This window comes from Taeniopygia guttata, chromosome 2 (assembly GCF_048771995.1).
Source record: "Taeniopygia guttata chromosome 2, bTaeGut7.mat, whole genome shotgun sequence".
In the NCBI taxonomy this organism is placed as follows: domain Eukaryota; kingdom Metazoa; phylum Chordata; class Aves; order Passeriformes; family Estrildidae; genus Taeniopygia; species Taeniopygia guttata.
Genome location: NC_133026.1, coordinates 17,995,387 through 18,018,404, shown reverse-complemented (window position 1 = coordinate 18,018,404; position 23,018 = coordinate 17,995,387). Strand labels below are relative to the sequence as shown.

General features: G+C 39.9%; 1 protein-coding gene across 5 annotated transcripts in view; it reads left to right on the top strand.

The window, feature by feature from the left end:
- The first annotated feature begins 14,105 nt into the window (after positions 1-14,105).
- The window catches only part of KIAA1217 (KIAA1217 ortholog), a 355,093-nt gene continuing 346,180 nt past the window's right edge, over positions 14,106-23,018 (top strand). For 2 of the 5 annotated variants that reach the window (XM_072925437.1, XM_072925430.1), the window contains exon 1: positions 14,728-14,968. The gene's annotated coding sequence lies outside the window, so the exon portion shown is untranslated. Of the gene's footprint in view, positions 14,671-14,727; positions 15,013-23,018 lie in introns of those variants that run through there. The other 3 variants (XM_072925432.1, XM_072925429.1, XM_072925431.1) reach the window with 3 other exon arrangements.

The window sequence follows — 23,018 nt, the reverse complement described above, 5'->3', positions numbered from 1 at the left end:
GCCAATTAGAATTCACCAAAAATAATTTAGATGAAAACTGATGAATCTATCAAAACCTAATTAAATTTATGGAAAAAAGCAAACATCTCGTTGACAGATTATATAACCAACAAGTTTCTCTGTAGAGAGTCTACAAAGGATGGCCACTGAAAGTAGAGCTGCATTATTTGATCTTGTTTGAAGTGTGTTGAGTTTTTAACATGTTATATTCTTCCTATTTAGTTTTTAGTCACATAAAAGTGAGTCAGCTAGCTTTACATGAAGAAGCACAAAGTTATTCAGTAAATTGTTAATGTTGTTAATTATTTCATGGCTTGTCTTATGTGAAACACGTAAGAGTCTGTGGAGGGGGAGGGATTTGGATGGAGAAGAAAGATGCTGTAGACAGGGAGCTCTTTCAAAAATCTAATTTTATATTATGAACCAGAAAATACGCTGATAAATACAACAGAGTTCAAGCTCTTTAATATTGAGATATTTTCTATGGTGTAATGTTGGGGTAAAGGATTGTTTTTATTGAAATGCTCGATATTAGGCCACCACGTGGTGAAGCAAGTCTGTGTGAGAATGAGCCCTGAGATACCACAAGAAAACCCAGAAGGCAGAAAGGCACGACACCTCTAAATCAGAGCTTTCAGCTGCAGTAAATAGATAAGCTGCCTTTAGAACCAAAAAGACAGGGACTTGCATGGCTATTCTCATTGAAATCCTGCAAAGAATCAGCCAGAAACAGGGCTGCTGATCATCTTACTCCAGCAATGTCAAGATAGATATTTCTAAAGCGTACCTTACACTCCAGTTGTTTCTCAGATATCTGCACTGTTCATTCTCCCATGAAACTGTTGTACATTGTGAACTCTAACCTGAGCTTTCTTTTCACAGAAATTCAGTTTTCCCAGTGCACCAATGCTTTTGTGCTGTATGTGTTTTGCATGACTAATCCACACAACAAAGACATCGCTGAGTATTACTCAAGACAGAGATTTTCCCCCCATGTTATTCAGAAATGAAGATTTCAGCTGCCAACAGAAGAAAGGTGATATGTGTTTCTCCTTTGTGCCTGTGCTTTTTTGGTGGCCACATGGGAATGTGCTAGGACAATGTCTGATTCATCTCTCTTGAAACCAGGAAGTTACCAGTGATTTTACTTTTCCCTTTTCCCCAAACTGAAGACAAGTGAAAGATCCAATCCTTAAATACAGGTAATAACATTCTTCCAACTTGAAGAGTCTGAATATTTACAGAGTAGGTATCTATGAAAATCAAAATGCAGACGAGTGTATGTTCTGTCATCACTGCTTCAATGTTAACGTTACCCAGACTCTTGTGTTACATAAAGATGTCTGAATTACCTTGTATAAAATATTCTTACAGTCTAAGGAGACAAATTAAAGTGAATGTGTCTTAATGTATAGATCCATAACAAGAAGATGTACTTGCTTTCTCTGGGAAAAAGAGCGGCCACACATGCCTCATTTTCTGATTTTTCTCGCTTCTAGAATTAAAGCTATCCTTTGAAATGAGGAAAAAATATAATTGGACTAATTTAAATTCTTGAATTAACTTTAATTAAACTAAAGATAACCTAAAATGGGGAAATAAAGGGGAAAAAAGAGAAAACTGCAAATGAGAAGGAGGGTGACCTATTCAATCAACTGTTCTACTCCTGCTAGGAGATGATAGTCTGGGACTTTTTTGGAGGGTTGGGTGTTTTTGCTTTTGGAGGCTTTTGGGCGTGGAATTGGGTTTTCTGGGGGGAGATGGGAGATGTTGGCTCATTTTGAGGGAGGAAGAAGGGCAAAAGGCAGGAAAAGAATCTCACAGGGCCATGAAAAGAGGCAAAAAGATGTTGCGTCTTACTTGTTCTGAGTGGTTTCCATGGTACTCTGTGGGAAGGAGGAGACTTTTTGCTTGTCTACCCCAGGCAGCACGTGTGTCAGCACAGGGGCTGCAGAAATGATCTACATGGTCATACAAATAGATGACACACTATGCAACTTCACACCATGCCTAAATAGCCATGAGTGAGCTTCCTGTGGAAAACACCCAACAGACAAGCTGTGAACGTGTAACATTTTCTCAGCACTTAATAAGGCATCACCTTGAGCTAAATAGAATTTCCTCCTTGTTCAGACCAGTCCCAAGCCATAAATAAGTGCACATTGCTGCAATGAGCACTTCCAGTACCAGGAAAAATAAGCTTTTGCTGGGGACATGAGAGAATCCAGGAGCACAGTAGTTCACTAGGAATTTTCCACTGGTATGGTTTTTTTTTTTTTGTTTTTTTTTTTTTTTGTTTTGTTTTTTAAGGACTGTTGGATAACCAAGTCTAACAGAAGCTTAAGAGATCATCTAAAAATGGAGCTGTTTGGTCCTAAACCTGAGATTCCAAATTCTTCTTGAACAATCATAGTGTCTGTCCTGCTCTGCTCAGATGTAAAGGACAGCCTAATTCTCTGGAAGAATGAATTAGATAGAGATTTGTTGTGATTATTTTAAGCCCCAAATAAATGTGCTAAACCTTGTATTCATTGATGTCTTTTGAATTACTGAATATATGAGACCGAAATTCCAGAAATTTGCATTATCACAACTGGATTTTAACTTTTTTTTTTTCACATAAAATTCACATGACTGGTTGGACATTAGGAGGAATTCACAAAAAGGCTGATTAAATGTTGGAATGGACTGACCAAGGCAGTGGCAGAGTCAATGTCCCTAGGGGTGTTTAAGGAAAGAGTGGACATGGCATGGCCCGGTTGACATGGTGATGTTTGGTCAGAGGTTGGACCTGATTATTTCAGAGGTCTTTTCTAGACTGTGGATTGATTCTGTGATTCTGTAAATATGAAGTTCTATGACACTACTAGAAATATGTCCTTTCCATATCCAAGGATTAAATTTCATGCTTTGCTCCTGAAGAATGCAGCTCAGGAGGAATGCAAGACAACTCCTTTAAACTCCTTTAAATTATCTATCACCTTTTGCTGCTGGGGCTGGTGCAAGCAGGTGAATAAGGGCTAAGCAGCAACTGAAATACATGCATGTCTTGTGGTGGGTTTCGTATAAGATGGTGTCAATGTGTCTCACATCTATTTCTCACCAAAGTTTTTGATAGTTCTTGAAGACCTTTTAAATGTACCCCTCCTATTTTTTAAAGGACAATAGGTCTCAAAGCAACACCACTGGACACTATTAATATGCAGTAGTTTCTTATTAAAAGAAGCTTTACTATCTCTTTGGAGAAATAAACAGAAACAGCTTGTTGTACACACTACCTTTAATGTAGAAAATTTCAAAACATCTCCTTGTGATAGAGGCACTACATGGTAAGGTATAGGAATGTATTGCAGAGCATCTTTAAAAGAGATGGAAAGTTCATTTTTTAAAATACTGGGTATAATCCTGATAGGGAGCTTGATTTATACCAAATAACATCAATAAAACTACAGTCATTGATTTCATTAAAAGGATGCTCAAACTACAGTTAATTTTGAACTTAATTTTCAGAGGTACTTAGTGCACTCCCATAACCCATTGATTTCAAGTAATGTTTTGGGTGCTGGGCACTTCAAAAAATGAGGCTGCCTTATGTACAAATTCAGTCAAATGTTAATCCACATTGGAATTAATGGACTAAGCTAAAAGAACCTGCAAATAAATTGGAAGCACTGAATAGGTGTGTCTCCTGATGGGTCTGGAGAGCAGCCTTATCTAACCAGCCCGATCCATTTTTTCACCTGCTCTGACAACAGGCTGCCAGGTGTGGGCTGCTCTGCATGGCAGCAGCCTTCTGCTAGGACACTTTATGTCACACAAAAATATATTCAGTGCTTAAAATGAGCCTATTATTAATAAACACCAACACATCTCAGGGGTGCTATTCATCTTAGCACCATCCTCATAAAATCTTTTTTATTGTTTGTGTGATATATTCTCAAGATATTAACATTTTTATGTGGCTGGAAAGAGAATAAAATTCCTGAATTTCACTCTGTGAGCTCAGATCCAAAAGTGGCCAGTGCAGAAACTGTATAAAATTGGATAATCTGTTTACAGAAAGAGCTGGATGGGTAACGGAGTTGGCAAAGACATTCAGCTTTTACATAATTGGCTCAGATACTTTCCAAGTCAGAAGGGTTACTGAGGCTTTACTGCCTGAGAGTTGCTTTGCAAAACCTGTGAAATAAACTGCACATTTATCATGAAAGGGACATTTCCCATCATAGGAAAAATACCAACATGCATAACATTGCCTGGTATAATGGAAAAAATGTGACTGAAACCAGAGGCAGTCAAACAACAAATGAGGTTTCAGGTACTTACAGAATCCTGGAAGATCTGGAGTCAAATGATGATTGGCCTCCCTACCCTAAGTGAACAATCAACATTCAGACACCTGGATAAACAGCAGTAATTAGCTGTTTTGTTGATGTATTAGGAAAAAAAAAATCAGCATTTTAAATTAACTTTGGGTTGGAATAAATAATCTTTATTTTTAATGTGGTATTCTCAACTTCCATTTCTAGCATCTCCAAATATTGCTGAATATTGTCTTAAAATGAATTTTGTCTAAATAATTTCTTAAAAGCTTTAAATTCCATATTTTAAAATATGCATGAACCTCTACAATAAATGAAGAAATTAGATGCATGCTTAACAAAGAAAGCTGAAGAGACATGAAGTTTAGAGTAAGACAATATTTATTTTTCCTGGTTGGTTTAGTATATGAAGCCATAGAAGATAAAAAACCTAAACCTATGCTATATTAGTAGATGTTAAATAAACTGCAAAGTAAGGATAGAGAACAAGTGAACAAAAGGAACAAGAAATCCACAAAATACAGCAGCTTGTCTATTTGAGTTAAAATGAAAGCAAAACATTAATATGTGTATAATTTCCCAAATTATTCTGTGAGAGTAAAGAATTTGTTATTTTCTGTGCTTTTCTGTTCTTGATTTTCAGAGCTAAGTGCAGTAAAAATATACAAATTTTTGAGTTCTTACTGTTGTTTTGCTCCTTTTAAACAGAAAGAAATATTGAATATGCAGTTATAGGTCTTCCTGCAGGCAATTTGGAGTCCTTGCAGCTGTGAGGGAATTGCATGGCAGACCCAGGTAAGGCTGGCTGAAATAGAATGTTCAGCAGGGAAGGCTCAGGTTTTGGGAACTCTCCCTGTTTGAGTGCTCATAAGGTATAGGGTCATTTTCCTCTTGCTCGTGCTGTTTCTGACCTATACAGGCTGGATTTCACTCAGCTGTGTGTCCCTCAGCATAGGAATAACCTCCCTGCTCCCTCTGCCCCCAGTGGCACAAGGATGGCCAGGGCTTTAATTTCTACCAGAATGTGTGATGACAGTAATGAAAAACTGAAGCTGTCCTTTCACCTGCAGCAATTTGGTATTGAGGCTTTGACACCAGTGTTATCTATTAGGCACAGATCATTTTGATAGCAGTTATCACAGGGATATAACCATTGCCTCTCTCCCTCCCACCTGCCTCATACCTTGAACAAAAGCTGTCTGTATGTATAAAGGTTTGTGCTGAAAAAGTCCGGCTTAGTCATGATGTGAGTGATGACTTCCAGACCTGAGTGTGAAGGGACTCTATGCTTGGAACAGGAGCTTGCCTTACTGACATGTATTTTCAGAATATGTAGCAGATCTTTGATAGATAGATCTGTGATAGAATGCAGTTAAATTTATCAGGTTCCAAAACTCAGAAGGAATCTAATACTTCTACAATTTGTAGTAGTTCCACAAGAATGTTTGACAGAATTTGCCATGTGTGGTATGGCAATGAATATCAGTTTGTGTTTGGAGAGAATTTTGAACAGCAGAGTGCTACCATAGACAAGGTGAGTTTGCTATCAAAGCAGTGGGGCAGTGCAGTGAATATTACCCTTTGTGGATCACTCCATAAGCCAACAGAACATAACAAAGCAGACAAACAGTTACATCTCCCTCCTTTGCATTAAGCTGTGTAGTGACCCTCTGAAAGCCCTGCAGCAAAGAACGATTGATGCACGTAACAGTGAATTTCATCCTGCTCCTCGAGGACAGGAGCACTTGCTGTGCCTCTCCCCTTCATTTTCTGTGGTTCACCATGCTCTTTGCTTCTTGCTTTCCAAGTCCTTGAGCATAATCAAAATAGTACAGGCTGGCTGTAACCTCAGAGTAAGGCAGATAATTTAGAAATTGTTTTCACATATCCTTTCTTCCCTGATTATTCATTTGACCTCAGATTATTTTGGTTTCTTTTTGGCATCTAATAGTAAAGACTGTACAGCTCAAGTCAGCCGCTACAAAAGATACATGAAAAGCGACATCACATTTTCAGACTGAGAAGGGTGCTTGTCTGGATGGTATCATTTTAAAAAAGTCTTATTTGCCTGCAATAAAATATTAATTCAGTACTTTCCATTTGCTGTTCTTATTTCCTTCTGTGCAGCATTCTTTCATACAATTCTGGTATGGTCTATAAATGCTACTTACCTAACAAGAAAATTGGGCCTCCAAAAACTTCTTGCTAATGGAATATTAAAATTACAAGTCAGTTAAAACCACTCTTAAAACCACTGAGTAACAACAGCACTTTCCTGTTTACCAAAGAAACTACTCTTTTCAAATGGCTTTATCTTCGTCTTAGATCTTCCATCTTAGCCTATTGGCCGCAAGGGGAGGGGGGGAGGAAATAGAATTATGAGGTGTGGCAAAAACCAGAATCTGCATTAGATGCCTCTGGGAAGACTGAACAACATTTCAATAGTACCAGCACTCACTACCTCATTGTGATTTTCAGCTGAGACCACTGGTGCTTAAAGGATACCTATCTAGGTCACAGTAGTATTTTTTTTTATCCATAGCAACTTTTGTGTTCCCAAATAAATAGGGTGAGGCTTAAAAGGCAGAAAAAAAAGAGCAGCTTCTCTGTCATCAGAGTTTGCCTTGAGAAACTCAGTCATCTGTATGGTTCCATAAGAGCATGACATGTACACAGCATACCCACAAAACCATGTGTGTGAAGGTAGCCTATCCAAAAGACTAAAGCCTTTCCAGTCTTGTCAAAATAAATTAGTTTGACAGTTGATATGGGAGCCACTTCAAGGCAGCTGGGCACAGGCAACTGCTGGAATTTCTGGTAGTGGGGAAAGGTTTCTTCCCATTCCCTTGGCCACACGGTGATGCTGTGCCTTTCAGCAGAAAAAATGGTTTCATCTGAGTCCTGACGAAATTGTTATCATGTAGTGAATTTTAGAATGATAGAAAATACAGCTTTTGTTGCAAGCTTATAGCTGAATTGGTACCTGCCTTCTGATTTCAAATGGTGTGCTGGTAACCAAACACACCTGTGCAGCTTTTCAGGCATCACTGAATCTAGCATTTAGTGATTTCTGTGGAACAAAAACTCTAGGAACCAGTAAAAAACTGCAGACCAATATAATACAGTATAGATATTAAAGTGCAAGCCCTGTCATGTAGTGTTTCTCCTTTAGCTCCAGGCACAAATGCAATTTGAGCATTTATCTTTAGCATTTTCTGCTAAAGAACCTTCAACGTCTTACTACTTGTTATGGAGGCTGAATGTACAATTTTTAGCTTTGAATCATGTCACCACTGTCACCATTCAAAAGACAGCATGTCATCTTGGCTTAGTGTATGAATTATGTAGAAACAGAGTTTTTGTACATTATTTCTATAGTAATCACATGTGCAGTCTTGACATACATTGTGTTCTTGTTAGCCTTTTGGAAATAACAATCCCTATAAAGCAAATGGGTATTGTCATAAACTGTTCCGAGAGGTTGATCAGTAGTAAATCATTGAGTATATAAAATGAATCTTGTACCATTAGCCACTTTTACAAGAGCTTCTTTTTTGGGAGCTGAGCTCCAAACGTTGATATAATGATTTCCTGTTTTCATGATGGTGCTCCATCTTCAAACTCAGAGCATTGTCTCAGTTACTCAAAATATAAAACAGAATACTCTATAAATCTAGAAATAAATATATAAGCACATCATTTTATGTTTGATGTATTTGTCATAGGCTTCCATAAGTCAAAAAAGACATCATTGGTTTTAGCATTTTATCACAAATGCTTCTCTTTTGATGGGAACTGCTTAATCATGAGGTAAGAGTAATGAAATTGGGTGAGAGAAAAGGCCCACCTGACTCAGTACACTTTCTCTAATGGTCACCAGTGGCAGATCACTGTGGGGAAAATATTTACAGATGGGAAAGTAATTATAAGCAAAAATAAGTGTAAGCAACACATTTATGTCAGTTTAGGGACTTCTATGCCAATACTGCATACAGCTCACTATACTCAACAGCTCTCCTTGGATGCTGGTTGTAAAAAACCTAAATGATTTTTGAAAACATTTGTATTTCAGGCTGAGTCACATATTGTCTTACTTAGACCTACTTCTTTACTTTAAAGTTGAAGTTGGATAATTTCAACTGGTGGATTATAGATCTTGAATTATGAGGAAGAGTAAATAATGATTTCTTCTATTTCATCTCTGTATTATCCATGATTTTAATACCTTGGTTGTATCCTCCCAGTTTCCAAAACTGGGGACTTCAGATTGTCTTAGCTTCTCCTTGCAAGAAGATTGTTTTATCCCCAGCCCGAAGTTTTTCTAACAGAGGCATCATCTGTGAGATCTCTGTAGGGGCATTATTACAACATTATTAGGCTCTAATAGGTTTCAGATTGTGCTGAGAACTATCTACATATTTTTTCATCACCTCTAAAAACAAACCATTACAAATAGAATAGTTAAAAGGGATTTTAACTGCCTACCAAAAGCCACACATAGTTAAAACCCCATAATGTCTGAAATATATGGTTTTCCAGGAGGAAATCTGACAGTGTAAATATAGATTCATGTTGGTGTTTCAGGAACTTCTCTTAGTCCTTATCATACAGGTGAAGAGAGAGTGAGCTTCCTTTTTTTGTATTGCTTTCCAAAACTTGGTTTTATATTGAGAGTTTAGCTGTCTGCCCTTCCTTGACAACAGGCATATAAATAGCAGGCATGTAAACCAAACGTGTACACACACACAGTCCTTTCACTGTGGCATCTTTCTTACACTGCAGAGCAGTTCCTGGTCAATTCCTGCTGCAAAACCATGACTGGCAATGCTTCAGCAGCATCTAGATATTTTTATGCCAACAGCTGCTAGGGAAGGCAAGGATACAGCATTTGTCGTCCCCATCCTCTGACTTTCCCCAGGGAGACTGACAACTAGCAGACTTCAATATTCTACCAGAAAAAATATTGTTTATTTTCCAACATATTCCTCTTATTACTCTTCTCTCATCTACAAATGAACTTCTACTGAAGTGAGGAGGGGAACACCTGACTTAGCTGGGAGAATATTTGTGTTGCCTTCCTAATAACACTAATGTCATTGTTCACTTCAATTTTCTTGAAATGTTGTAACTTTCAGCATTTTAATGTAATTTTGATGGAAATAGTCTAGCAGATAATTCAAACCTAAAATTTCACTTATCTGTGGACTTTTATTTTCTAATATTTTCTTCAATATATTTTATTCAAAACTAGATGATTTGAAGGTCATGTAGCATCAGAAATCCGGTGTTCTTTAGCAGTGCATAGAAAATAAATTAAATTAAATTAAGCTGTAAAGTGAGGGAAACTGAATTGCTGGGACGGGCAGAATAGTGCCGATTTCTACTGCAGTGCCAAAGTGAAGAGTAAATCAGTCCTCTTTTGGCTAAAACAAGGGGGTGAGGAAAGGCAAAAATAAGTTTCAGTTCTTTGAGGGATCCAAGAATGCCACTTGACCTTGAAATGAAATATTTATTTGGGGGCTTTTTCTAATAGAAACAGAGGAAAATGCAAGTTTGGAATTAGGTCCAGAAGGCAGAGCCAGGAGTGTGGCAAACACCCACATCAGAGGTACTGTTGGTAATGATGCTGGACCCCTCCAAGCCCGGACTCTCCCTGTGTCCATGCAGCTTACGTGTAGGACAGACTTGGCCATCTGCCACAAACTTGACCTTGTGTTTCCCAGTGGTTCCTGGAAAATGCCAACGTTCCAGAACAACTCCTAACTCAGGGAAAAGCCACCATGGGAAAAGCTGCTGCACTGGAGAGGACATAGCTGGATCCTGCCTGTCTTGTCCTGGGTGTGGACACTGAAGCCAGCTGTTTTTCATAAGAATTGAATTATTTTTGATACCTCTCTCTTGCTTTAGAACATTGTTGAAATTGGATGAGTGCTCTGCTACATACTGTTGCAAAACCCTGTGGTGATCTTTGATAAACATAAATGGTTTTTTGTGTATTTTCCTAATTTTTCTAAAATCCTCCTTTTCCCCTGTTGGTTGAAGTTCAAAGGAATATTGTGTGCTCCAAAACAGGGGAAAATGTTGCCATGATGAGATTGTGTCTTGGAGTATACTTTTTTTTCCAAATGCAGAAAGTTCTGAAGGACTTTTTTTTTTTTTTTTTTCTGCAGAGCTCCCTGCTTGGAGAGCTGAATTAAACCGAAGAAAATATTAATAAAGATCATTCCATAAGAAAGTGATGAAAAGAAGTGCATGCTCTAGCAACAGAAAATGCAAAAAGCTAAATGAATTCCCCATTGAGGTGGTTGCCAGGTTGTGCTGCAAAGGGGATGAATTTGGCTCAGGAGCCAAACTGCAAGTTCAGAGCCTCCCCAGAGGTTTGTTCTGTTGCAGTGTCTCTGCTGCTGGGAACTGTGCCTTCCCTCTGTGATTCTGCAGCAGTGCAATCCTATATTTAATCAATCCAGGTTCTAGAAATACTTTGTTGCCCAGTGTGAAAGTCACTGCACAGACCCAGAGATCAAGAGAATGTATTTAGTCCCCATTCAGAAAAGTTAGACATTCCTTTGTAGAAAAACAGATGGTGAAATGCAAGTGAAAGAAGGAATGAAAATACAGTGTCAGACTTTTCTGCTCTTTTTAAAAGGTGATAAAACTTTGGGGAAGTTTGGGTTGGTTTGTTCAGTGGTGTTTTTTTCTTTTTTTTTTTTTTTTTAGGGGGTGGTATTAGTGTTGTTTGTTTCATTTTGTTTTGTTTTAATAGTCCTCATCCCTACTTGACTCTTGGAAAACAAAAGGGATTATTTAGGCAGGTTGTACTTAGGCCAATAAGTTTTAGCTGTAATGGTAACTTAAAGCAACCTCTCATGATTGTCTCAGGAAAACAATAGAGCAATAAAATCAGTGAATGCAGATGTTTTATGGATATCACATCTACAAAAATTCCCTTAATTTCTCATGGTGCAATCAACAATTAGAGCTTTCTTGTAAAAGGGTTGGAGAATCACAACACACCTGCACAAGAACTCTATTGTGAATACCAAAGTAAATCTTCATCCTATAATAGAATATTTCCATGTGACTCAACTCTTTGCTTACTGCATTCCGCTCATGAATGGCTGCATTTGGGTATCTTCCTGTTTGTGCATTACAGGAGCTGTATAGAACAGCTAACAGATATCAAATAATTAACTTTACAGAAGGACAATATTGAAATTGGATTTCTTTTGAAAAATCCCACTGAATGGAGAAGAGGGTACATTTTAGCATCTCTAAGGCCTTTATTCTGTCTGCAGGAAAAACTTGTTTACTTCAATAGGCGTACACAAAAAAATAAATACTTGTCTGCAGAAGAAAATGCAGTATTTTAATGTAAGATTTTAATTCAAAAGAATTTAAAAAAATTAATTCACAAGAATAGACTGGAATATGCTTTCTTAAGGTCACCTTACATTTATTATTACTGGGTTTGATTCTACCCCAGACAAGCATTTCTTCAGTGCAGTCTCCATTGGTATAAATTATTTGCTGCAATAATGAATACACATTTAAAAGGCTTTGGGCTCTAACCTGCTTGTTAGGCCAACAGACAGGGATTTTGGTCCTGTACTAAATCTGAAGAACATCACTAGGATTTTCCTACAAGAGGAAGTAATTTTCCATGTACAAGTCACTCTGGGATGTTCAGTCATGCCATTTGGCAAAGCCCAGGGAGCCTCCTGTGAGACTGGAGCCCTTCACTGCTGGTGTTGGTGAGAGCAGAAATCTGCAGCAAGACCTCTTTGTGCAGCACACGACAGTGTTTAGATGGGTGCTTGCGAGGCAGCATCTTCCTTCCAGTCCCTCACATCTTCCTTCTTATGTTTATGGAGAGAAATTATACAGATTTGGTCTCAGCTGGACTGAATCACTTCCTTTGAAAATGCTGAGGTAGATAATTTCAGACATTTTGGAATGAAATAATCTGAAACATTGCTAAATGCAAAGGCATTTTTTCTCTTTTGAGTTTATTATAATGATACTGTTACTATTATGATTTCATACATTGTAGAAGTCTCCTTTACAGTTACCCAGTTCGAATTAATCACCATCTCTACTGTATGAATTTATGGCCCAAGAGGCTTTATAAGTAATGATAATAAACAAGTCCTTAGCAATACTCTAAGTGAATAATTCAAACCTCGAAAAATTTATTTAATATTATGATAAAGCACTAAGCCACCACTATTGTATTTTATATAAGGGCATATAGGGCATAAAGGTACTTACTTTTATTTCTGGTGTGAAAAATGAAATGTCATTCAAAAATTATTCTATTCATAATTATCTTCACTGGAGTGGCAATAATTTGCACTAACTCTTAGAAAATCCAATCTGAATTCATTAATTTTGCAATTCAGCAAGAAATTGGTATATTTAGCAAGAAAGAGGAGAACTCAAATGAAATAGCCTGGTTTCAGGACACCAGCATGAAATTGTATTGAATACCTTCTGCTGCTAGTGCTTAGAGCTGGTGAGAAGAAGAAGAAAACCTCAATAAATTAATGCACCATAACACCAGTCTTACTGAAAACACAGTTTGTACATTTGATTTTTCAGGACTGTGCTCAGTCCATCATTGCATCATTTAAAGCAAGGCTTGGCATCACTGGAACTGTTGTATGGGCTGCTGGACCTGAGACACTTCCTGCATGGTCTTGGGCAAGTTATTTCACCTTCCTATGCTTCTGTTTCCCCTGCCATCACTGGCCTGGCTTATCTGCTTAGTGTGGACTGGAAGTCTCCAAGACAGGCATTCTCTCCCTGTTTGGTCAGTGAAGAGCCCAACCGAGTCTCAGCTCAGCTGCAGCTTTTGTGCATTGCTGTACTGCAAATACTGCCTCTTACCATAGACATACATGAGGAGTGTCATACTCAGCGAAACCAAAGTCCTGGTAATAAGACCTCTCTAAATCACCTCATACTTTAAAATCACAGGGTCTTATTTATATGAGCAAGCATGAAGTTTGGAAGGATATACACTATTGAAGTTTTGTTGCTGCTCTATCTGTTGTTTAAGTGGATTTTTCAACTTCATAGCTGCTGGTTTTTGCCCAGCACACTATGCAGGCAAAGCTTCATGCCTTTTGATAAAAAGGCCAAGTTCAGGCTGTCTACCTTCCAGACAGAGGTGTCAGCTACACTGGCATAGGAGGTGCAGAAAAGCAGAAACCAAAATTAAATGGCACTACTAGCAGCATCAGGAGTCATTTTTATGGGGGGAGGGCAGGGATCACAACAAAGAAAAAGAGATTAATTTAGTATTTTATATTTTTCCTTCAAATAAATTTCTTTTTATATTGAGACCTTGTTTATTTTGTTTGATATTTTTTAAACATGCATGAAATTGTTGAAAGTTTCCATAATTTCTCATCCTCATTTTCCATCGGATTACAGAGATAACTGCAAAGATTCTTGTTTCTGGGCCCCTCGTGCATCCTTGCTTAAGATATTTTTCACAGCCCAACTAGAGTGTGAAAGCCCAGTCTGTCCGAACAGAACTGCTAATACTATGCTCCCATAGAAGAAGACTGTTGCCTCCCTGTTCTGATGGAAACACTCAAGCCAGCACTCTGCTTAAAATGTACAGAGGAAGGTTTCAGGGGCTGGGGCACAGGCTGATGCCTCTCTGGCATATCCCTCCACCCGGCTGTGGCAGGAGAGCCCTTCACGGTGTGGAGCCAGCCGGGCCAGTGCGTGAGCGAGGTCCGTGTAGGGCTGGTTTGGGAGGTTCGAAGCACAGGAGCAGCACGACTAAAACGCTCCGCTTAGCTAGATGCGGCTATTAGGATGCCTAATAAATATTTATAGCCCCTCACCGAGGAGGTGATTGACAGCACGGGGGCAATCCCTACCCTACAGCTGCAGGCAAGCAGCCGCCTCGGGGAAAGCATCCCGGGGCGGGGGTCCCTGTTGTAGGGTCGCGTTGCTTCCGCACTCGCGGAGGGGCTCGGGACAGCTCTCGGAGCTCCGCAGTTGGTGCCTTCCCCCCCGGGGGCTGCGGGCACCGGCAGGGCAGGACTCGGCCCGGCCCGCGGAGGGACGCGCGGTGCGGCCCGGCCCGGCCCGGTCCGGCTCCGCCGTGGTGCGGGAGGCGCTGCCGCAGTGACTGCGGTCCCGCGGAAGGCTGCGGAGCCGCCCGCCCCGCCGCAGCCGGGCTGCCTGCAGGTGAAGTGAAAGTCGTCGGGGAGAGAGAGGAGGAGGCGGCGGCGAGGGAGGGAGCGAGCGCGCAGTCCGTCCTGCGGCCGCAGCCGGCGGAGGCTCCGCGCCGCCCCGGCTCTCCGCGGCGGCGGATCCCGGCTCCGCCGAAGTGAGTGGTGCCCAAGTTCGCTTTCCCAGGGGCGGGGGTGACCTTGGGGCGATCGCCCTGCGGGCAGGTGGGGCTGAGCGGGGCGGGGGTCGGCGCTGCCCCCGCCGCCGCCTCCCGGTGCCGTCAGCAGCTCGGGGAGGCGAAGGGCGGGCGGGGAGCGCTGCCCGGGCGGCTCCCGGCGCGGGGGAGGCTCCGGCGGCCGCCGCGGGAGCACCGAGCGCCGGCTCGGGAGCACCGCATCCTCCGGCCGCTCTGGCTGTCCCTGTGCCTGCCTGTGCCGTCTGCGAGTCTTCTGCTTGTGAGTAAACTTAGGAATGTGTCAAACTTAGAAGTTACTTATTGGTAAGCATGGAGTACCGCAGAAACTGCTTTTCCCCCGAAAAACATGAGGGGAGGTGTGGGGTGTGCGTGGTGTGTGTGTATTGCATGCTTTGACTGTCAGAAGCTTTCTACAACAACAAAATGACTGTGCTTTTTGGAGGAAAAGAACCCCAAGCTAAATCCTTTAGGAATGTGCAGTTTGAGTCGGAAGCTGTTCCTTTGATCCCCTGAGGACGAAAGCGCAGCCCTCTAAGCACTCCAAGTGCGGGGTCCGCAACCCTCGACCTGCTGCTCCGATCGCAAGGGACCGTGTGAGGGTGGCAGATCTTTATGTGTGAGGGGTGTTTGGCATGTCTTTGCCCATGTTTGTGCCCTGAAGTATGATCTATTCTCAGCCGAGAGTCAACTTTTTCAGCTGCTTCTGGAGTTCAAACAAAAGTATTGTTAGCTTTAAGAATAGCAGGATTTGGCTTGTTCGTGTTTGGCAAAGTTCAGCCCCTGCATGCAGTACTGGGCAGTATGGTGATGTCAGCTTTTCAGAATATTTAAATGTCATGTTTAGTGCTGCATATCTGTGCTGCTGTTTAAAATCAGTCATTCTTAATGTGCTTTTATTTCCTGTTCTTTCTCTGTCCTAATACCTTCAAAATCCTTGTTTGGAGTTCTGCAGATGAGCATTGCATACTGCCCATGGAAATCACCAGCTGCTCGTTTGCACATCTCTGGTAGCTCAGGAAGGCTGTCGGTGCAGTAGCTTTTGCTTACTGGGAAAGCACAGACTATTAGGCAAAGTATTGCATAATATCAAGCATTAAGATGTCATCTTCTAGACTTCTGGTAAACTGACTTTCTGCATGTTAGAGATGAATATCAAACCCATATGATTTATTTTTTCCTTCTGACCTTGTGAACTGTGTGAATTGCAGTGAGTGTGCATAGAAATCTGTATCCTCTATCTCTCTGAGAATGACATTTTCATACAGTGACCAGGCTAGATCTCTGACTAACTATACCAACTATTTTCTCTTAACTCTGTGTTCCCCAAGCCAAACCTAATCTCAAATTCTTTTGATAAGACCCAAACTAATGTATGCAGGAATTTCTGTGCACACAGTTGGTCATGTTGTATGTACAGTGGTCAGGGTACAGCATTGATAATGCACAACTCTTTCTTCAGCCAGAACCTTCTCCTCCCAATGCGACCCTACCTCCTCTGATGTGCATAGGCCCAAGGACTTTATATAATGCCACAGTTCAGGCTTGGATTTTAGAAAACCTTTATCTTCAGATCATCGCACAATAAGAGGAGGAAGTTTAGTATTGAGTATTTTTAATGCTCCTGTGTCTGGAAATATATATATATATTTTCTTTTCTATGGCAGAAAAATTATTCTAAAACTGTTTTGACAATTTGTTGTAATTCAGATTAGCTATGTTTTCTAAAGCATTCAATGTGTAGCAATAGAATTGTCATTAAATAAAACTCCTGTTTAGTTACTTCCTCCAACCCCCCCCCCCCCATTGAAAATGCTGCCTTTTTATTCTTATTCATCATTGGTTTTGTCAGGGTTCTTTGTTTATTTGTTTTTGCTTTGTGCCTTTTTTATCCTTAAGAGATAGATGTCCTGCTTAGCTAACCTGCTGTCTACTAGGTTCAGTGCTTGACATAGCATCTCCTGTTTATTGCTCTGTGATCAACTGCTATACTGGTACTCCATGTGTTTAGGCTTTGGTTTAGGCTATAGAAAGAGCTGGGAAAAGTTAGCTTTCCTTTTTTTCTTTACATATGCCTAAGGAAGCCAGCGCACTGGTAGGGCAGTTAAGTTTCTTGAGTGACTAAATTGATTTCTCCTCATTGAAGGTTAAAGCTTGGCAGCTCTTTAGTGTGAAGCCTTGTGTAATAGGGGCTGTCCGGACAGTGGTTTTGTTGGGGCAACGATGACGTCTGGGCTGCTGTTGGTAACAGTTTGGATTTTGTAAGGTTGCCCTTAATTGAACAGCTCTCTTGTGTTTGACATTTGCTGTGACCTCCTGCTGTAAGCAAAAGGAGACAGTTAATGATTTTGAAGCTTGTCTTTCACTCAGAGTTGAAAATGAGGATGTTTATTTCTAGTTCCTGTTCTAACTCTCAGCCATGGTTGATTTTTCACTTTTTTTTTTTTTTTTAATGTTCTATTGCATCCCTATCACACTTGAAGTTTTTATGAACATGCAGAAAAACTTATGCATGTACTGAGATGCTAGGTGTTTAAAGTTTGCTTTAAAGATACAGAAGTCTTAGAGAGATAAACCTTGCCCATTTTTACAATAGTTACATTGATTAGTCAGAGTTTGCAATCTATTGGAAATTAAGTTCAAAGCAGTGAAGAAAGTAATGAGGAGAAAGGAGACTGTGGGTGGTAAATATGGGATGAAGAAAAAAGGGCCATGCTCTGGAGCAAGAAGCAAAGAGCGCAAAGCAAGTTGAGAGGGAGGAAAACTAAAGAGATAACTGGGAAAGTGGGGTGGAACTAATGTTAGCTGGCAGAGAAAGAGAAAAAATATGGACTTTCTTTTCTATTTTACTCATCACATATCAAACTGTAACGAGTTTAAATCTCATGGAGAATGACATTATTTTTACTTACCATTCCTTATTCCAGTTTGTATTTGACATTGTTGTGGTGGGCAGAATCTAAGGCCCATAGAGGGGAATTTTATTGCAGACCAGCTTTGCTGGCTTGTGGTAACCAACGAAATGATTTGTGCACCACCTCAGTCCTGGGCTCTTCTACGGACACAGTGGATGTGACTGGTTTGTCACGGTATCTGTGTGTGTGTGCACCTCGGCAGTGGTACCGAAATTGGCAACTTGAGCATTCAAAGGGTGGTTGGTGGTAACTGCTTTGTCTCATAAATAGCCCAGCTGGAATGTAAATTGCTGACCTGGGGGTGAAGGCCTTTCCAGTCCGTTGCAATTACTTGAGCTTTTGGGCCTCTTCCAAAGCAGTGCGTTCCAGCTAGGCATCAGTGATTCTTTAATTCTGCAAAAGATAAATTGCTTTTCCTCAAATGTGCTGTTCTGTGGTACAAAGGAACAGTCCTCTGTCATACCAAACATCTCAATCCCTCTGACTGGAGAAGGTGTGGTCCTTGCTCTTGATTCAGTGAAGACTTGCACATAACACTTGACATTATATTTATCTGTAAGTCCTTCTAGATTTGTATTTGTCGATTTGGATTCACTAAAGATGCCTCAGAACTCGTATACATAGTTTATATGCAAGACTGTTTCTCTTCTTTTTTTTTCCACCCTCAGCACAGTTGAATAATAGTGCTTATTCCATTTTTTATCCAATATAAGCTGGAATTGGCTATATTCCTGAATACCTTAGAATTCATTAAATAATGGAATGGTAGTTTTCCAAGCTAGCATGAAATGAAATAACTCTGAACATGTATACACAAAAAGAAAATGCTGAAATCTTTGTTGTCACCATTAAATTATACTGTTAAGTCTTGGGATTACATCATTGCTTGTCCCAGGGTAGTGGGTAATGCTAGGTGAAGAATTGGTTTTGGGTCAAGGACATAACAAATTGGGACAGCGCAGTGGTTATTTCAAGATCATCCCTTAATAGTAAATATTGGTGGTGGTTTGGGTTTTGCTTTGGGTTTTTTTCTCCTGTTTTTGTTTTTATAAGTTAAGGTGATATTAAAATGGTTGATTGTCATCCTTTTTGTTCCAATTTCTTGGGATGGGAGAAGGGAAACATACTCTTCTGTAGTTCCCCACTGAAAATCTCTCAGGAAACCTTGAGACGCTAAAGTACCTCCAAATCACTTGATACAGCGTTTGCATTTGTGCAATTTAAGGGCAAGTCTGTAAAATCTTGTGGACTATGTGTTTCTTTAAAACAAGGTAGCTTTAGGTTCTTTTCCTGTATCTCTTCCTTCCTCCTGTAGCATTACGTGACTTTTTACTTTAGGTTCCAAATTGCCTAAAATATAAGCTCTGTGTGTGTGAGTTTTTGTTTGTTTGTGTTTTGTTTTGTTTTTTTCCCATGCCATATAGACTAAAATCAGTTTTCAGATCTTATGAGGCACATGTTACTTTTCTGCATCCCTTCTTTGGGTGCACTGAGGTGTGAAACAGTGCTTTTGTAGAATTTGGTAGGAATTTGGTTGAGAGGCACAGGATGGCTAAGGTTGACAGGGATCTCTGGAGGTCATCTTGTCCAACCTCCCTGTTCAAGCAGGTCCACCTACAGCTGGTTGTCCAGGTGACTTTTGAGCACCTCCAAGGATGGAGATTCCAGAGCCTCTCTCAGAACTGTGTGCTCAGTCAGTGTTGCTAAAAAAAAAAAAAAAAAAAAAAAAAAAAGAAAGAAAGAATTCCTTTGCAACGGAGTTTTAGAGGAATGTTTAAAATCTTTGTGATTGGTGATGAGTATTTGATGAAAGATGCAATTTAAATCAAATTAAACCCAACACAACCAAAAACTTCAGGGGTTTGCTTATTAAGATGCTTTATACAGCTTTATGCTGCTCAAACTCACAAAAGCTGGAATTTTATTCTTCAGGTGGCCTACCTGGTGCTTTCCTTTTATTCAGTTTTTCTGTGATCTCTATCCCAAAAGAGTATGAGCACGAGAAACCTTGAAATCCTAACTTCCTTTACAAATATGGAGAAGGAAGCCCTACTTGCACTACTGACTGAAAGACCCCTTAACTCTGGAAGAATACAACTTAATCATGTCAGATTTAGGAGTTCTAGACCACAAACATCCCCACATCATCCTCCTTTCCTGGTGCAGCTGATGCTGGTGGGTGCTGCACTTCTTCTGTCCCTGAGTCTGGATATGCAAAAGGTCAAACAGACCTTTTCCTAGCTGCAGTCCTAATCTCAGAGAAGATTTTCTGGGAAACAAAATACATATTTATAAATTAATTTACAGTTTGTGGTGTTCACTGTGTGGCTAACATTATTACCCTATTCTGTACTTTTCTTAGAATACATTGACACTACATTGCATAAATTCAGGTTTGCTGCATTATTCAGGTATAACATACAGCAGAGTATGCAAGACTACTATAGTTAAGCATTTACTCATTTTTCATTTTGGAAACTAATTGTGTATAGCTTTTTGACCGAGGAAGGATTTTATCAGTAAAACATAGCAATACTTTTCTTTCATCAAAATGAACTCACTATATTCTGTTTAAAGCAATTTTTTTCCTTGTCATATTGCATGAACTAAAGTAATAGAAGGCTCTCTACAAGCATGCCAGTATTGTGGTTTTGGCTATTAGGAAGCCAATGGAGAAAAGTAAGAAGGTTCTCTTGGGATCATGTAAAAGAGAACATGGACTGTCAAGATAGTTTGGACTGAATATTGCTTTAGTAATGACAAGCCTTACCTTGGAAACAGCATTCTGCCTGGCAAGAGTGTGAATTCTGTGATTAGGAAATTTATTCTATCCTTTATAGCTGTGACTTTTTACAGAGATTATTTGGAAAGGTTTTCTGGAAGAAGTTTCTTGAAGTTACTTGTCTTCATGTTGAAATCCATAAGGACGGATTATACATATTTGTTACTCAGTTATGGAGTATGTAATTAGTACTTTGGCTGAACATTAGTGAGTAAATGCTTTCCATTGTAACATTTATTTGAATAAACCACTTTTTAGTATGGATAATCCTCTTTTAACATAATTGAAACATGGAGCTAATACTTAAACATTTTCAGTTTAAAGACCAATGGGATAGTTGTAGTATGCTACTGTAAAATCACCAAAGAAATACTGAAGGAGTCATGTGCTATAAGCATGACTACAAGATTTCTGTATTTCATCCAGTCCCATTTCTATCATTCTTGTATGTGGTGGCATAATAGTTATAAAGACCTTAATTGCCTAAGAGCTCACCACCTTGCATTTGCCAACTATGCTGAAATTATGGCCAAAATCTTCAAAATCAGGCAGTAAGCTGCCTTTGGCTCAGAACAGTGGATATAAATAGATGATATGGTGCTGAATTACAATTCATTATTAAAATTCAGCTTGTGTTAATAAATAGCCATAAAAAGGCAACATTGTTTCCCTAATTAAGGCTCTTAAAAGAATGCCGTATTTTTATTTTTTTATTTAACAAAGGTAATGTTTATAGCAAAATCATAATATCTAGTTCATAGTTTAGTGACTCTTTCCAGACAGAAATCTTTTTCTGTTTTTGAAAAGAAAACTACTGTCTGGTTGATTTCCAGTAGAAAGAGTTCATTATTTTATTTTGGGGTGAGGTAAATTTGGGAAGAATATAGCACATTTTATACATAAATTGCTTTTCAAACATCTTGCTTCAGAAATTGTGTTCAAGAAGTACAGTATCTTGTTAACAGTATTTTCAAAATTATTTGTATTGCCTCTTCCCAATAATAAGAAAATTTGTGCTAGATTGAAACTTTGAAAATGGGAAGATACAAAGGCTTATTCATTGAATCAGTTTTAACTAATCTGTATGTGACACCATAATTGTACCTTCCAGAGGCTAGAATAACATCAAAGTCCAATGGCATGACATGTTGTGGCATGTATGGAAAAAACTCATGGGATAAATCAGGCTGGAAGGGACCTCATGAAGTCTCTAGAGTGGCCTCCAGCGAACAGCAGGGTCAGCAGTGGTGTCAGAACAGGTTGCCTAGGGCTTGATTCAGTCATGTCTGTGCAGGCTCCATCCATTTTCAAATCTCTCAGGACAGCCTGTGCTGCTGCTTGACCCTCCTCGCAGTGCAAATGCCCGTAGGGATTACAGGTTTCTCCAGCCTGTAGGCTTGGTGTGTGCATCTGTGTTAGATCTTGACTCTGTTCTTTGTGCTGCCTATCAGGTGGTCTTGTGGTTTGGCTTTTAGAAGAAGAGGATCAGTTTCCTGATTTAAGTGGTTCACCTAGGTGCTTGGGCTGTTTTGCACACAGAGAAGTTAGGTGCCTTGGAATCCAAGCTAAAATGCACTTCTTGGGGCAGGAGGTGCAGAGAGTGAGGGAATGCTGTGTGTGTTATATTTGATATCCAGTCTCCATGGAGCTTAGGTGTATGAGGCAGTGCCAAGTATTGGGAGTGCAAGAAGTCCAAAGTCTAGCATTTGCAAAGCATTATGTGACCAGGATCTAGCTCCCAAAGCTTTGTCTGTTTGTGTTGTGCAGCTAGAAAAGTTGTTTAACTGACTTATCTCTGCTCCTCTGAAACATAAGGCCTGTTTATGAATACTTTGGGGCTTTTTGGCTAATAGACAAGGTTAGTTTGAAGGTCTTTCAGCAGTGTTTCAAGGTACATTGTACATTATTGCCTTCAAACTAGCAGTTCTTCCATAGTAGGCTCTTCTGAGTTGTACTAGGTAATTCTGTGAGTAGTAATTGGAGGAATTCAAATTACTTCAGCCCCCAGTTAGCACTTTCAGCATCACTTGGCAGGAAAATGAGAAAAACATTCGGCAAATCCTCAGCATAAGTAAGTTTAAACCCACTTCTGTACCCTAGCATTGTAACTTGCTGAGGTCTGTTTATGTGTCTCCTATTAAAACTCTGCAGCTGGATGAACAACCCAACATCCTTGGGGCAGGAAAACATAAAGCTATTTCCTTTCTTTTCAAGTGATGGCAATGCTGAGGGAAATGGACTTTATGCTGTTCCCCTGAGCTAGAGTTCACTGTCTGCAGATGCAGTTTCTCAAGCTTTATCTGTGTTACAGTGAAGTGTGTAGCTGCTGGTGTATTCATTAAAGGTATTAATGATGGATACATCATCTGTCAGCAAGCTAATAAGCATCATTAACTATTCTCAAAGCAGCTAAATGATACAGCTGTTGAAAAGGCAGGAGTTGCACTCTAGCCTTCTGTCTGAGCTCCTCTTTAGGCCCTAATGGATGGAGTTCACTCACAGAAAACCTGAGGGCAAAAGCTTGGAGGTGGGTGAGTGTGTCAGAGATTCTTCCTTTTGATGGTTGCTTTAATGTTAACAGAGCACCAGCATGCACTGAAATTGTTTGACTAGAG